Source organism: Staurois parvus, unplaced genomic scaffold (genome assembly GCF_062004578.1).
Source record: "Staurois parvus isolate SC_StPar_1 unplaced genomic scaffold, SC_StPar_1.0 ptg000561l, whole genome shotgun sequence".
Taxonomy (NCBI): domain Eukaryota; kingdom Metazoa; phylum Chordata; class Amphibia; order Anura; family Ranidae; genus Staurois; species Staurois parvus.
Window position 1 is genome coordinate 1,138,586 of NW_028318357.1, and position 14,045 is coordinate 1,152,630.

General features: G+C 41.9%; 1 protein-coding gene across 3 annotated transcripts in view; it reads left to right on the forward strand.

Moving 5' to 3' along the window:
* RNGTT (RNA guanylyltransferase and 5'-phosphatase) overlaps positions 1-14,045 on the forward strand; it is a 507,135-nt gene that overhangs the window by 59,021 nt on the left and 434,069 nt on the right. The gene's annotated exons all lie outside the window — the stretch shown is intronic.

Sequence of the window (14,045 nt, forward strand, 5' to 3'; positions counted from 1 at the left end):
GGACCAATAGGAAGATTTTCACTCCCTTCATTTCCTGTGATAACTGGAGCTTCACTTTTCCCTATCATTTACCAAAAATTAATAAATCTGTTTTAGGTAGACTGGCCTCTTTTAAGAGCTTTGTGGTGTCTGGCAAATAAAAAAACTAAATAAAGCAGACTTCATTCTGAGCAATTGCAAAGCAAATCATTATTTTGTTCCAATCTAACCTCCCTTAACAGAGCAGGAAGGCTTTATTTATCTACTCTAGCTGTTGTCAGCTAGGATTTCTCCAGAGGTTGCTAGGGTTTCCTTGATCTGTGGCTGATTGGCCTCCCATTTGATGGTGCTCACATAGTTTTAGGGCCAAAGCCACTTGGCAGAGCCAGCAGCATGACACCAACTATCTATTTAGTTGTCTGTAGGGGGGAAATTCGTCCCACTGGCCACCAATGTAAGGGGCATTTTCCCACATATCCCCAATAAATTGGTTATAACAGAGGTTCCTTGAGAACTAAATGTTATTTCAAGGGTTCCTCTGGGACAAAAAAGGTTGAGAAGAGTGGATCTAAAACATTAAATGATTTATTATTATTATTATTATTATTATTATTATGGATCTGCATTATAGTTTATCCACTTTTTGTCCGCCCTATAGCAGCTTTACTGCTACATATTGGCTGCTCTGCAGAATCATGTATATATGTGATTCTGCATTTCTGGGGCGTGTGACAGCATACCTGTGCTGTCATTGGCTCCTGTACGTCAATCACTGGGTTGTGACCAGCGACTTATGGCGGGGAACCAGCAATTGGTGGAATAACTGACATGTATGAATGTAAACCAAACAGATCTGTGCTGTGAGCGGGGATGTGCTGTTTTTTTTTTATCTCCCTGCAAAGCAGGGCTGCTTTACACAGAAGTATTGTGTCTTTCTCCTTGATCTGAGGAGCAGTGTAGCGGATTCAGTGAGGCAGCAAGTTTCAGCTCACTTCCTCCCATGCTCTGGTGGTTCTTGCCTAGCTCTTATAATGGGGATCATGGATACACTGTGGCCATGAATGAGAGCTATGAATGTCTCAGCTTCCAGAAGCAGACTTTCCTCCATTTTGATCACAAGACGTATGTTTATAAGGTATGAATGATGCTAGAAAAGGGGAAGGGAGTTTCTATTTGAGCTGAAAAAAGGGCTCAAACACACTAATTTCTTGCTGTTCAGGTGGTTTTCCATTCAAGTCTATGGGGACAAAAATTATCAAATCTGCCTGAAAAGTTGCACATCTACTTTTTTGGGTGACAGGCATTTTGCTGCAGGCAACAAAACACTCAAATGTGAATAGGGGTTTTGGAAATAAATGTGATTTTCCTTGTTGAGTGTTTCTTAGCATCGAGATTCCAGCTGAAAAATGCTCAAGTGTGAACAGGACCTTGGAGTTGATGTCAGGTTTTTATTGCTGTCTATGTAACAGGTGGAATGTTTCTCTTCAAGGGGATATTTCCAGTAATAATAAGCTGATGGCATCTTGGCATTCTCCATTCTAATAAAAAAAAATGTTTTTATTCCTGCCTATGTCTCACTTCTTGTTTTTGGTGACATTACCAAAAATAGCATAAATCCGGACAGAGGTTCTCACCCTTCCCCCTCTGCAAAAAAACCCCCTTTAAATTGGGATGGGTATTTTCTGAAAAGTGCATAATGCACCGGAATGTACTTATTTGCTGCGTAGCAGAGCAGATCTCTTGCTAACTGTGTCACTTGAACAAAGCACATAAACTCTGCTTGATAGCATTAGCTTTTTTCTATAAAAATGAAGTATATAATGTTCCAGAATAGAGTGTAGATTTGGGAATTCGATAGCTGCCCGAGTTCACATCACAGCAGGTGTTTGAGCCTGGGCATAGGAGAGTACTGGAACACAGCTCTTTTTTTGTTTGTTCTCGTTCCCTGCCTGCACTTCCCATGGGGACTTGATGAGCAAGTGGATCTTTGGCTGGAGTTCTTTCTCTGTGTGTTGGCCAACAAATAAATCTATATCATTCTTAAAATAACAGTCTCTTTGCTGGTGAGCGAAGGTTCACATAGATATAGCCATGGGGTAGAATATAACAAAAACACAGTAACGAACTGTACTTTTTTTTGTTTTTTCTTCTTAAGTTAGGGAAAACTGTAATTGTGTTTGAAAACCCAATGATCTAAACAAAATGGCTAATTGAGAAAAGGCATGTTACAAGCTCAAGGGAGTGAAAACAGATATGATGCATTTTATAAAGAGAGTTAAAGTTATATTAACCACTTGCCTACCAGGCACTTATACCCCCTTCTTTACCAGGCCAATTTTCAGCTTTCAGCGCTGTCACGCTTTGACAATTGCGCGGTCATGCAAGATTGTACCCATATGAAATTTTTAGAATTTTTTTTTTCACAAATAGAGCTTTCTTTTGGTGGTACTTAATCGTTACTGGACGCTTTACTTTTTGCACTATAAACAAAAAAAGTGCAAAAAATTTGAAAAAAAAATAATTTTTTTTTCTTTGTTTCTATTATAAAATTTTTCAAACAGGTATTTTTTCTCCTTCACTGATGTGCACTGATAGGCAGCACTGAGGTGTCATGGATAGGCGGCACTGATAGGCGGCACTGACTGGCATCACTGCTGGGTACTGACTGGCGGCACTGCTAGGCATTGACTGGCGCAACTGATGGGCACTGACTGGCACAACCGCTGTGCGCTGACTGGTGGCACTGACTGGCAGCATCGCATTGATGGGCACAGGTGGGTGGCATTTCTGGGCACAGGTGGGTGGCACCGCTGGGCACAGGTGGGTGGCACCGCTGGGCACTGGTGGGTGGCACCGCTGGGCACTGGTGGGTGGCACCGCTGGGCACTGATCATCCGTGCCGATCCCTGCTCTAACAACTGCCAGTTCTCGGCAGTACTTTCCTTGCGTTCTGACAGCGTGAGGAAAGTGTAGCCGAGAACCGGCAATTGCAATTCCCGATGATTAGCGTGTCATTGGACACGGCTGATCACGTGGTAAAAAGACGCTGTGATTGGCCTTTTACCACATCACGGGAGCAGCTGTGTCCGTAGGATCACATACCTCACATGCATGGTGCAACCGCTGTTTACATACCGGGACAGGGTCAACGCTCGTGCACACAGGTATGCGTGCGGGGGGGTGTTGAGGGTGCTTTTTTTTTTTTTTATGTTGATTTTTTTAAATTATTTTTTAATACTGTCCCTTTCATTTTTTTTTCTTTTTTATCACTTTTAATTCTATCACAGGGAATGCAAATATCCCCTATAACTTCAATGGGCATTGTTATATATTCTTTTTTGAGAAATCTGGGGTCTATCAGACTTTAGATATCTCCTCTGCCCTTACATTATCTAATCAAACCAAGATCGGTGTTATCCAATGCTTTCCTAATTTACAAATGGCGCTGTTCATATCCTGCGAAACGGAAGTGATGAAATGCTCGTAGCTTCCGATTTCTTAGACTATAGAGATTATTGGCACCATTCCGGTCTCCAATCAGTTCTATGTCAGCTGGCAGAAACACCGGCTGCATTCTTAGGTTCCCCTGATGGCACGGGACTGCCCAAGAAGCCCATGGAAGGCAGCAGGGGAGGGGGGGGTCATCCCCCGTTGCTTGTAAAAGCAATCCTGCAACTAATTAGCCACTAGGATTGCTTTTACATGAAAGTCGATCGCTGGCTGAAAAAAATGATACGAGGATGATGCCTGCAGCTGTGGGCATCATCCTGGTATAACCATTCAAAGTCCAGTGATGTACCAGTACATTGCTGGTCCTTGTTGGGTATATATGTTATGTTATGGTTTTTTTGTGTTTTTTTTTTTTTGTATGCAGCCTGTGGGGTGAATGGGGGAAAAAGGAAGAAATCTCTGCCAGAAAAAGTATGTGGTATGCCCACCATTATAATATACCACCCTGCATCCACCCACTTCTAATGGTGGGCGGCACACATTAGGTCGCACGGTGCCACATCCGCCAATTCCGAGATTGTACAAATGTCTAAATAGTGGCACGCTTGAATAAAAATTGTCCACTTATAAGTGGTACCCCATATGGAAAAGGGATGACACCAAGTCCCAAACTATCTTGCCACTGCTCCCCTTGTAGTCTGGGCATCTGGGGGGCTCCATGTGACTATCTTTTGCCTCGTAAATCCAAAACTTATAAGTATAGCCTGTTGCCCTCTCACAGGTCTTCTACAGTTATGACCCCATAACTGGCATGCTTGCTGGGGAGAAATTGTTTGAATGCAAGGCAGCCAGAAAAATTATTGAGGGACTCCTGAACGCAGATGTTTTGCTGGAGAGTATAGACATCTGCAAATTTTTGGTTAAGGTGATTTACGAGGGGCTGAATTTTGTGGATCCAGTCAAATTCAGGGTCACCTCAAGGACGACGGAGTGTATTGTCATTTGAAATGCATAAAACACATTATACTCTCATATCTATGCCTGGCCATGGCAGCAGAGAACACGGGCATATGATGAATCGGGTCTGTGAACCAATACAACCGCAATTCATTTTTTTTTTTAGTAATGCCCATGTTGAGGGTTAGGCCCAAAAAAAATTTTAATTCAGAAACCGTAATGGGTTTCCATGTGAATGGTCTGGCAAGCTTTGAATTTGGGTTGGCGGCCATAAATTGTTGTGCATATAAATTGCTTTGATCCACAATCAATGCATACAGATATTCAGTGAAAAACCGCTCCAAAAAAATCAAGGGGAGTAGTTAAATTTGCTGTTTCCACCTGAATTCTGATTTGGGCAGTGGATGGGGGGAAGTACGGGTGCTGCAGAATTTGTGGGCTACCAATTGGGATTTGCAAGCACATCCGGAAGGATACTAGGGGCTCTATGGCCTCTGTGCAAATTCTTGGTGGTTTCGGAAAAATACTTGTGCACGCCACCGCACCAGCTTGTACTGCACTTTTCGGACTTGACACATCACCAAGTGATACTGCAGTGCTGGTATGTGAAAGACCAGGATGTACTAGGCCACTCGTGCTCACCAGTACACTAAAAGGTAGCATGGCACTAGTACTAGAACTCTGCTGCATATGAGAGTCATCAAAATTTACTGGCAAGTGCTAACCGAGATCAGGCCTGATTCCGGGAACACTGCGGTTTTGTGTGCAATGTAGTGACCTACTGACCCTGCACTTGCTGGGGAGAAGGGGGGGGGTAAGCGCAGGGACTAAATGCAGGTGCCGGGGCTGATCCCGCTAATGCTGTGTTTTTGGGGCACTATACTAGCAATGGAGGTTTGTGTATGAGCGTTTCCTGGCAAACAAGGAGTAAATGTGATTACTGGTGTACTGACTGGCAATCTAATGCTATCTGGGAGGGGTGTGAAAACTATATAGGGTGGTCAAGAAGCGGTTTGTGATACGGCGCTGCGTTACTTTAACTGACAATTGCGCGGTCATGCAACGCTGCACCCAAATGAAATGTCTTCCCCCCCCCCCACGAATTGAGCTTTCTTTTGGTGGTATTTGAACGCCTGTGCTGTTTTTTAAAAATTTTTGCGCTATAAAAACAAAAAAAGACCGATAATTTTGAGGGAAAAAAAAATATTTTGGACTTTTTGCTATAAAACATGTCCAATAAAAAAATCTCGTCATAAATTTAAGCCAAACTGTGTTCTGCGACATGTCTTTGCTGGAATAAAAAATCACAATATGTGTAAATTAATCGGTTTACATATGGCTATATATATATATATATACATACAGTGAGGAACAGAAGTATTTGAACACCCTGCAATTTTGCAATTTCTCCCACTTAAAAATCATGGAGGGGTCTGAAATTCACATTGTAGGTGCATTCCCACTCTGAGAGACAGAATTAAAAAAAAAAAAAAAAAAACAGGAAATCACATTGTATGATTTTTAAAGACTTTATTTGTATTGCACTGCTGAACATAAGTATTTGAACACCTGAGAAAATCAGTGTTAATATTTGGTACAGAAGCCTTTGTTTGCAATTTCAGAGGTCAAACATTTCCTGTAGTTCTTGACCAGGTTTGCACACACTGCAACAGTGATTTTGGCCCACTCTTCCACACAGAACTTCTCTAGATCTGTCAGGTTTCAGGGCTTTCGCTGAGCAACACAGAGTTTCAGCTCCTTCCAAAGATGTTCTATTGGATTTAGGTCTGGAGACGGGCTAGGCCACTCCAGAACCTTGATATGCTTCTTACGGAGCCACTCCTTGGTTATCCTGGCTGTGTGCTTCGGGTCGTTGTCATGTTGGAAGACCCAGCCACGACCCATCTTCAATGCTCTGACTGAGGGAAGGAGGTTATTGCTCAAAATCTCACAATAACTGGCCCCATTCATCCTCTCCTTAATACAGTGCAGTCATCCTGTCCCCTTCACAGAAAAGCACCCCCAAAGCATGATGTTACCACCCCCATGCTTCACAGTAGGGATGGTGTTCTTGGGATGCAACTCATCCGACTTTTTCCTCCAAACACGACGAGTGAAGTTTAGACCAAAAAGTTCTACTTTGGTCTCATCTGACCACATGACTTTCTCCCGTGCCTCCTCTGGATCATCCAGATTGTCATTGGCAAACTTCAGACGGGCCTGGACATGTGATGACTTGAGCAGGGGAACCTTCCGTGCAATGCATGATTTGAAACCATGACAACGTAGTGTTCTACCGACAGTGACCTTTGAAACTGAGGTCCTAGCTCTCTTCATGTCATTGACCAGCTCCTCCCTTGTAGTTCTGGGCTGATTCCTCACCTTTCTTATCGGTGATACCCCACAAGGTGAGATCTTGCATGGAGCCCCAGTCCGAGGGAGACTAACAGTCATCTTTAGCCTCTTCCATTTTCTAACAATTGCTCCAACAGTTGATTTATTTTCACCAAGCTGCTTGGCAATTGCCCCGTAGCCCTTTCCAGCCTTGTGGAGGTCCACAATTTTGTCTCTGGTGTCTTTTGACAGCTCTTTTGTCTTGCCCATGGTAGTAGTTTGCGTCTGACTGACTGTGGGGTGGACAGGTGTCTTTAAAGAGCTCAGACAGGTGCTACTAAGTTAGATTACTGAGTGGAGTAGAGGTGGACTTTTTAAAGACACAGTAACAGTTCTTTGAGAGCCAGAATTCTTGCTGTTTCTTAGGTGTTCAAATACTTATGTTCAGCAGTGCAAGACAAATTCTTTAAAAACCATACAATGTGATTCCCTGAATTTTTTTTTTTTAATTCTGTCTCTCTGAGTGGGAATGCACCTACAATGTGAATTTGAGACCCCTCCATGATTTCTAAGTGGGAGAACTTGCAAAATCACAGGGTGTTCAAATACCTCTTTTCCTCACTGTATATATTAGAATTGTTTTTCTTTTTTAATACAAACAATGGCAGCAATCAGCAACTTATGGCGGGAGTGCGGCGGACATTCTTACAGTGGGGGGGGGGGGGCTGTCTTGGGGTCACTGACATCCCCAGTGACACCAATACAGTGATCAGTGCAAAAAAAAAAAAACACAGACACTGTACTAATGGCACTGGGGAGGAAGGGGTTTACATTTGAAGGCAATCAAAGGGTTACCTGTGTGAGGGGAGTGTTTTACTAGTGGGGGGGGGTTGTGCTTCACTGTAACACACTGATCCGGAAGGCTCTGCTCAGCGTTCCGGATCAATGTACTCAAACTGACAGGGAGGAGAGCTGCAAATTCTGGTCTTCCAGTCACCTTCATGGACACAGGTGTATAAAATCATGCATCTAGGACTGCAGGCTGCTTCTACAAACATTTGTGAAAGAATGGGTCACTCAGGAGTTCATTGAATTCAACTGTTGCCACCTGTGCAATAAGTCCAACTGTGAAATTTCCTTGCTAATAAATATTCTACAGTCAACTGTTAATGGTATTATAACAAAGTGAAAGCAACTGGGAACAACAGAAACTCCACCACGAAGTGGTAGGCCATGTAAAATGACAGAGCGAGGTCAGCACATGCTGAAGTGTACAGTGCGTTAAAGTCGCCAACTGTCTGCAGATTAGCACAACAGTGTGTAGAGCACTTCATGGAATGGGTTTCCATATTCGAGCAGCTGCACACAAGCCTTACGTCACCAAATGAAATGCAAAGCGTCGGATGCAGTGGTGTAAAGCATGCCACCACTGAACTCTAGAGCAGTGGAGACGTTTTCTCTGGAGTGACGAATCATGCTTCTCTGTCTGGCAGTCTGATGTAGGTGTCTGGGTTTGGCAGTTGCCAGGAGAATGGTACTTGCTTGACTGCATTGTGCCAAGTGTAAAGTTTGGTGGAGGGGGCATTATGTAGTGGGGTTGTTTTTTCAGGGGTTAGGCTTGTCCCCTAAGTTCCAGTGAAGGGAACTCTTAAGATGTCAGCATACCAAGACATTTTGGTTAACTTCATGCTCCCAACTTTGTGGGAACAGTTTTGGGATGCCCCTGCCTGTTCCAACATGACTGTGCACCAGGGCACAAAGCAAGGTCCATAAAGACATGGAGGAGCGAGTTTGGGGTGGAGGAACTTGACTGGCCTGCACAGTCCCTGACCTCAACCCTATAGAACACCTTTGGGATGAATTAGAGCGGAGACTGTGAGCCAGGACTTTTGGTCCAACATCAGTGCCTGACCTCACAAATGTTCTTCTGGAAGAATGGTCAAATATTCCCATAGAAACACTCCTAATCCTTGTGGACAGCCTTCCCAGAAGAGTTGAAGCTGTTATAGCTGCAAAGAGTAGGCCAACTCAATATTGAACCCTATGTACTAAGACTGGGATGCCATTAAAGTTCATGTGCGTGTAAAGGCAGGCTTCCCAATACTTTTGGCCATATAGTGTAAATGGCAGGCCATTGGTGTGCAACACTGTATAAATAGAATACATTTTTAGTTCCATCTGATAGTCAACATCCGGCATACACAGGTAGTGTAGGAATTAAACCGTCTCACCCAGTATAGTGAAAGGAAGCAGAACAGTTCCATCTCTATGCCTCCTAAAGGTTCACAGGTAAAGCGATGAGATAAAAATTGTTAGGGTGCTGGGGACCCAGTATACGCACCATGTGCCGAACATGTTTTGCCTGCCGAGTGACTTTCTCAGAGGGCCTTGAAGGGCCTTAAATGCGCTTTAGAAATGCCTATAAAGGTTCTCATTTATCTAGGTCATGGTATAGCTAGTGGTAGTTAGTTATATTTAACTGGACTTGTTCTGTAATGTTGAAGATATTTTAAGCTTCTACATGTTTCTTGGCAAGCTATCAGAAGTCCACATGAATGTCACAAACTACTAGCTATTTAGCAATTTGATTTCATTTTAAGGTATTTTCCTAAAGTGAACATTTCTGTTCCTGCAGAATATAAATTGAGGATTAACGTTATAATCTGCTTCATCTGCTGTGTCAACCTACTCATTCTTTCCACAAATATGGAGCTTAAACAGGCTAAACATCTGTTACTTATATATGTGTTGATTTGTGAACAGTCAACAGCTAAGCCCTTCGTCTTTATATACTCTTAATATTTATTAAATATGTATATTTATTTATTTTAGAACAACGTGCTGTCCAGTCATATCCCCTTGATGAAACCACATGTCCCTGTGGCGTAACGCGTAGGGGAGGGGCTTTGTTGACATCACGACTCTAGGAGCATGAGACTGCATAGTAGCTAGACACCGATGACTGCTGCATGTATTAACCAATGCATACATTGGAAATATGACTGTGTGGATTTTTGTGGTGCGCTGAGGCACCTCTTAAATGTAAGTGTGTACTACTGGAAGTTGATTTTAAGATAATAGTTGACTTATTAGATTTATTAGTCTTTCAAAAGGTTACAGCACTATGTTTGGTGGTTTCTTTTTCCATATGCATGCTTGAGGAGGATTGCTTAGTGGAGTAGGAGCAACATAGGAGAGTCGTCCAGTATAAGGAGAAGGACTGAATCCATCTATTTTGGACCCTATATGAGATACACAAGCGTCATGTACCCCAAGTGAGAGTACACCCGATGGAGGGTATTCACAATATGTGATTGTATTTGGCACGAAGAAGTGGTGGAATATTTTCAGAAGCATTAATTATCAGAGTACTGGCATCATTAAGAAGTAACATTTGAAGTGGAAGTTGGGTAATGCACAAAGAAGATTGAAATTGAACTTTATCATAAATATTTTTAATTTTGTTATATTGGTTATTATATTTGTATGATTAGTACTGAAGCGCAGCACTTTGTGGAAAAAGTTTTGATCAGAAAGGTGGACTTCTCTTTTAAGTGAATCCATATTTATCTGTGCCCTGAAAAAATGCCTGTTCTACTGAAATTAAAGGGTAGCTATGTTACTACATTAGTATGGCTTTTTTTTTTTTTTCTTTTTCAACAAACAGCAGCAGTTGTATGCATGCACTGATATGTGTTGCCCACGCATGCTGCAGTACACTGAGATTTATTGTTGAACGCAGAACAGTGCTTGCTTTTTAGCTTCAAACAGCTCTATAGAATTGTTATGCGCTGCAGCACATTGTTATCAGAGCGTGTCAGATGTGCTGCTCTGCATGAAAATTCACCATGCTCTACTGTTTTTCAGTACACGCTAGCGCAGCGCTTTGTTGTTAACTGAAACCATAGTTGTGTTGCGAGTGCGTAGGGCTGTGTTTCCCAAAACAACTGGTGTGAGCAAGTCATTATGCATTGCTGTAGGCAAAAGAGGAATGCTTTAAGTTTTACATTTATACATATAGACTTGTTGGCATAACTTTAAAGTTTTCAAACTAAAATAGATCTTCCTGTTGTGAATGTATGGACAATGATAGTTCTTTGTATTGCTCGTAGTTCGCAGAAAGTTTTCTGTTGCTATATATGAATGCATTTCATCTGCTTGAATGCATTTTTCATTGTTCTTATGCTACATTTTATAGTGTACTGCTTGTTCTGGCTTCCCGATTAAAACACAATGTAGGTGGTATTTCAAAGATAGAAGTCTTTTACTTTTATAATATGCGTACATGGTATGGGTTACCAAATAGTTATAGAATGCTTTAAATTTTAAATCCAGCTTGCTTGGTCTCCAAATAAAAATACCCAGCCCCTGATATCAGTAAAAGTGAACAGCAGTTGTTTTTTAAAGTAGAAGCAGGGCCAAAGCTATTTTGGCCATACCTCTCCTGTAGGTCACAGGAGTACACTTTGTAATCCACTCCTGTGTCCCAGATTCGTCCAACAGCGGGCTAAAGTCTGCTGTTGGCTGACATCACTCAGCCAGTCCACACTTTGGAGGGATCCCGACTTTAATGTCGCGATTCACCCAGGTGCGTGACTGGAAGCTGGCTCAGGTTCCCAGTGTACCAATGAGTGCCTGAGCCAGCTGATCCTGCCCCCTCCACAGCCCAACGCTCCATTGAGAACTGGAGGGGCAGAGCCAAAGGCCAGTGACTGATAGTCACCATCTTATTTATTGAGTTTGCACTGACAAATAGGTATGAATGTGATGGTGGTAATACTGGGTCATTCACCAAGTCTAGCAGTGACAAATAATTCCCCAGCTGTTGAAGTGTTGGTTTGTTCTCTTGTTCTATAGTTAAATTAGAAGTTTAGACTATGCCATAGAACACCTTTTTAAATGTTGCCTCCCTATTTTCCTTCATACATTTTAGAATAAATTGCAATTGTGGTGGTAGTTCTGTTTTTTTTTGGGGGGGGGGGGGGGGTTTGTGGTTTTGTGACCACAAATCTGAGGGTCCTCTGTGCATTGTGCAGAGCTGATAACTAAGTTGAATTCCATAGAGCAGCACAGTTGCCCACCGGCATCCACTGGTTTTGGTGGTGGTCCCACTAGCTGCACATTATAAGGAGAAGACGGGGCTCTGTGGTCCCATGATGACATAGAAAAAGAAGGAAAATAGGTATTTCAACTGTAGTTATTTAATGTATGAAGGGAATTGGGGTGGCATTTAAAAGGTGGAGTATGTTATAGCTTAAATTTTTACCTTTTTAAAGTATATCTAAATTCAAGAGAAAATGTTTGATATATTGTAGATTACCGGTCCTTAGATGTGGTGACTGCATTTGGTTTTTCTCCTTTTTCTTCTTTGACCAGGTTCTTTTGTCAGTAACACATTTACTTTCCTAGGCTGATTGCTCCTGATAGAGCACACACTCATTTTGGTAGCAGAATTACCAATGTGGAATGTATGTTCCTTGCTAAAGAACATTATTTTTTATCAAGTTGTTATGAGTAAAGTTCTGCGTTAAAGGTTCTAATACTGAAGGGTTGGTGCCAGATACCACAGCGTGCCTTCAGAAGTCTTATGGTGTCCATGCCTCAGGGCAGTTTTTGTGGGAAAAGTGGGACCTAGTTAACATTAGGTTGGTGGTCCTAAAGTTATGACTGATCGGTGTATAGCTGAAACTCAAACTTGCAGTTTACGGATTTCCGTTCATAGCAGCCATACGTGATACTCATAAATGAGTCTTGGCATTTTCTGGTACCAGGTAGTACTGTCTTTGAAATTGCATTTTCTTCTTCTCTGGGGCTTATGTGGAATTACTAGAGATGAGCCGTTTTTGTTGCCTGTAGAAATTAACCTGCTTTAATTTTTGTACTTGCAGTTATATGGTAATGAAAATCTTTTTACTATGGGCTTCTTTTCAACTTATTTTAAGCCCTATATGGGTGTCTTGTATGCCATACATTTCTAAAATAATGCAAGTATTCGCCATACATTTAGACTGTGCAGGGAAACCGTCTGTAGAGTTTTAATAGCTGTCAACATGAGTTTAATGTTGATCTTAAGGACATTGCCTGGGGGGTTATCATCATACTGCATAGTTCTCTCCATTTTTTAAATGTCACTTTAGGTTTGCATTGCACAAAGCAAGACCTTATACTTGAATTCATCATAGAATGCTAAATGTTAATTGTGTGCTTCAATCAGTTCAAAATGGACCCTCTAGTAATGGCATGTTTGCTTCGCTTCAATTTTTTTTCCCTGTGGGACTGTGTCCTCAAGGTGTCACTAAAACAGATGTTTACTCGACATGGCATGGCTTATCCACTGGGATTCCTCTGATGCTTGCACTGAGACTGAAGTAAATCTGTAGCTTACTTTCATAGCTACAGCAGACCATCTGTATTAATATTCCAAAGCACTGTGGGTTAACTCTGTAGCTGCCTAAAATCTTTCACATTTAAAAAATGTCAGTGTACCATTTTGTGATATCCTCTGGATAAATTATTGCTATGCGTATACAATCAATAGCAGTCTTTGCGATTGTGAGCATATTTTCTTTCCATTAAAATGCACTACTGGCTAAATCTGACACTGTCTTTGAAAAAGTGAAATGTTATTCAGTGGTATTAGCATACCAATAATTAAAGTAGATCTAAACACAGCCCCTTGAACCTGAAGTAAACCTTAGTAGTATTTACAGTCAGGTCCATAAATATTGGGACATCAACACAATTCTAACATTTTTGGCTCTATACACCACCACAATGGATTTGATATAAAACGAACAAGATGTGCTTTAACTGCCGACTGTCAGCTTTATTTGAGGGTATTTACATCCAAATCAGGTGAACGGTGTAGGAATTACAACAGTTTGCATATGTGCCTCCAACTTGTTAAGGGACCAAAAGTAATGGGACAGAATAATAATCATAAATCAAACTTTCACTTTTTAATACTTGGTTGCAAATCTTTTGCCGTCAATTACAGCCTGAAGTCTGGAACGCATAGACATCACCAGACGCTGGGTTTCATCCCTGGTGATGCTCTGCCAGGCCTCTACTGCAACTGTCTTCAGTTCCTGCTTGTTCTTGGGGCATTTTCCCTTCAGTTTTGTCTTCAGCAAGTGAAATGCATGCTCAATCGGATTCAGGTCAGGTGATTGACTTGGCCATTGCATAACATTCCACTTCTTTCCCTTAAAAAACTCTTTGGTTGCTTTTGCGGTCTGCTTTGGGTCATTGTCCATCTGCACTGTGAAGCGGCGTCCAATGAGTTGTGAAGCATTTGGCTGAATATGAGCAGATAATATTGCCCG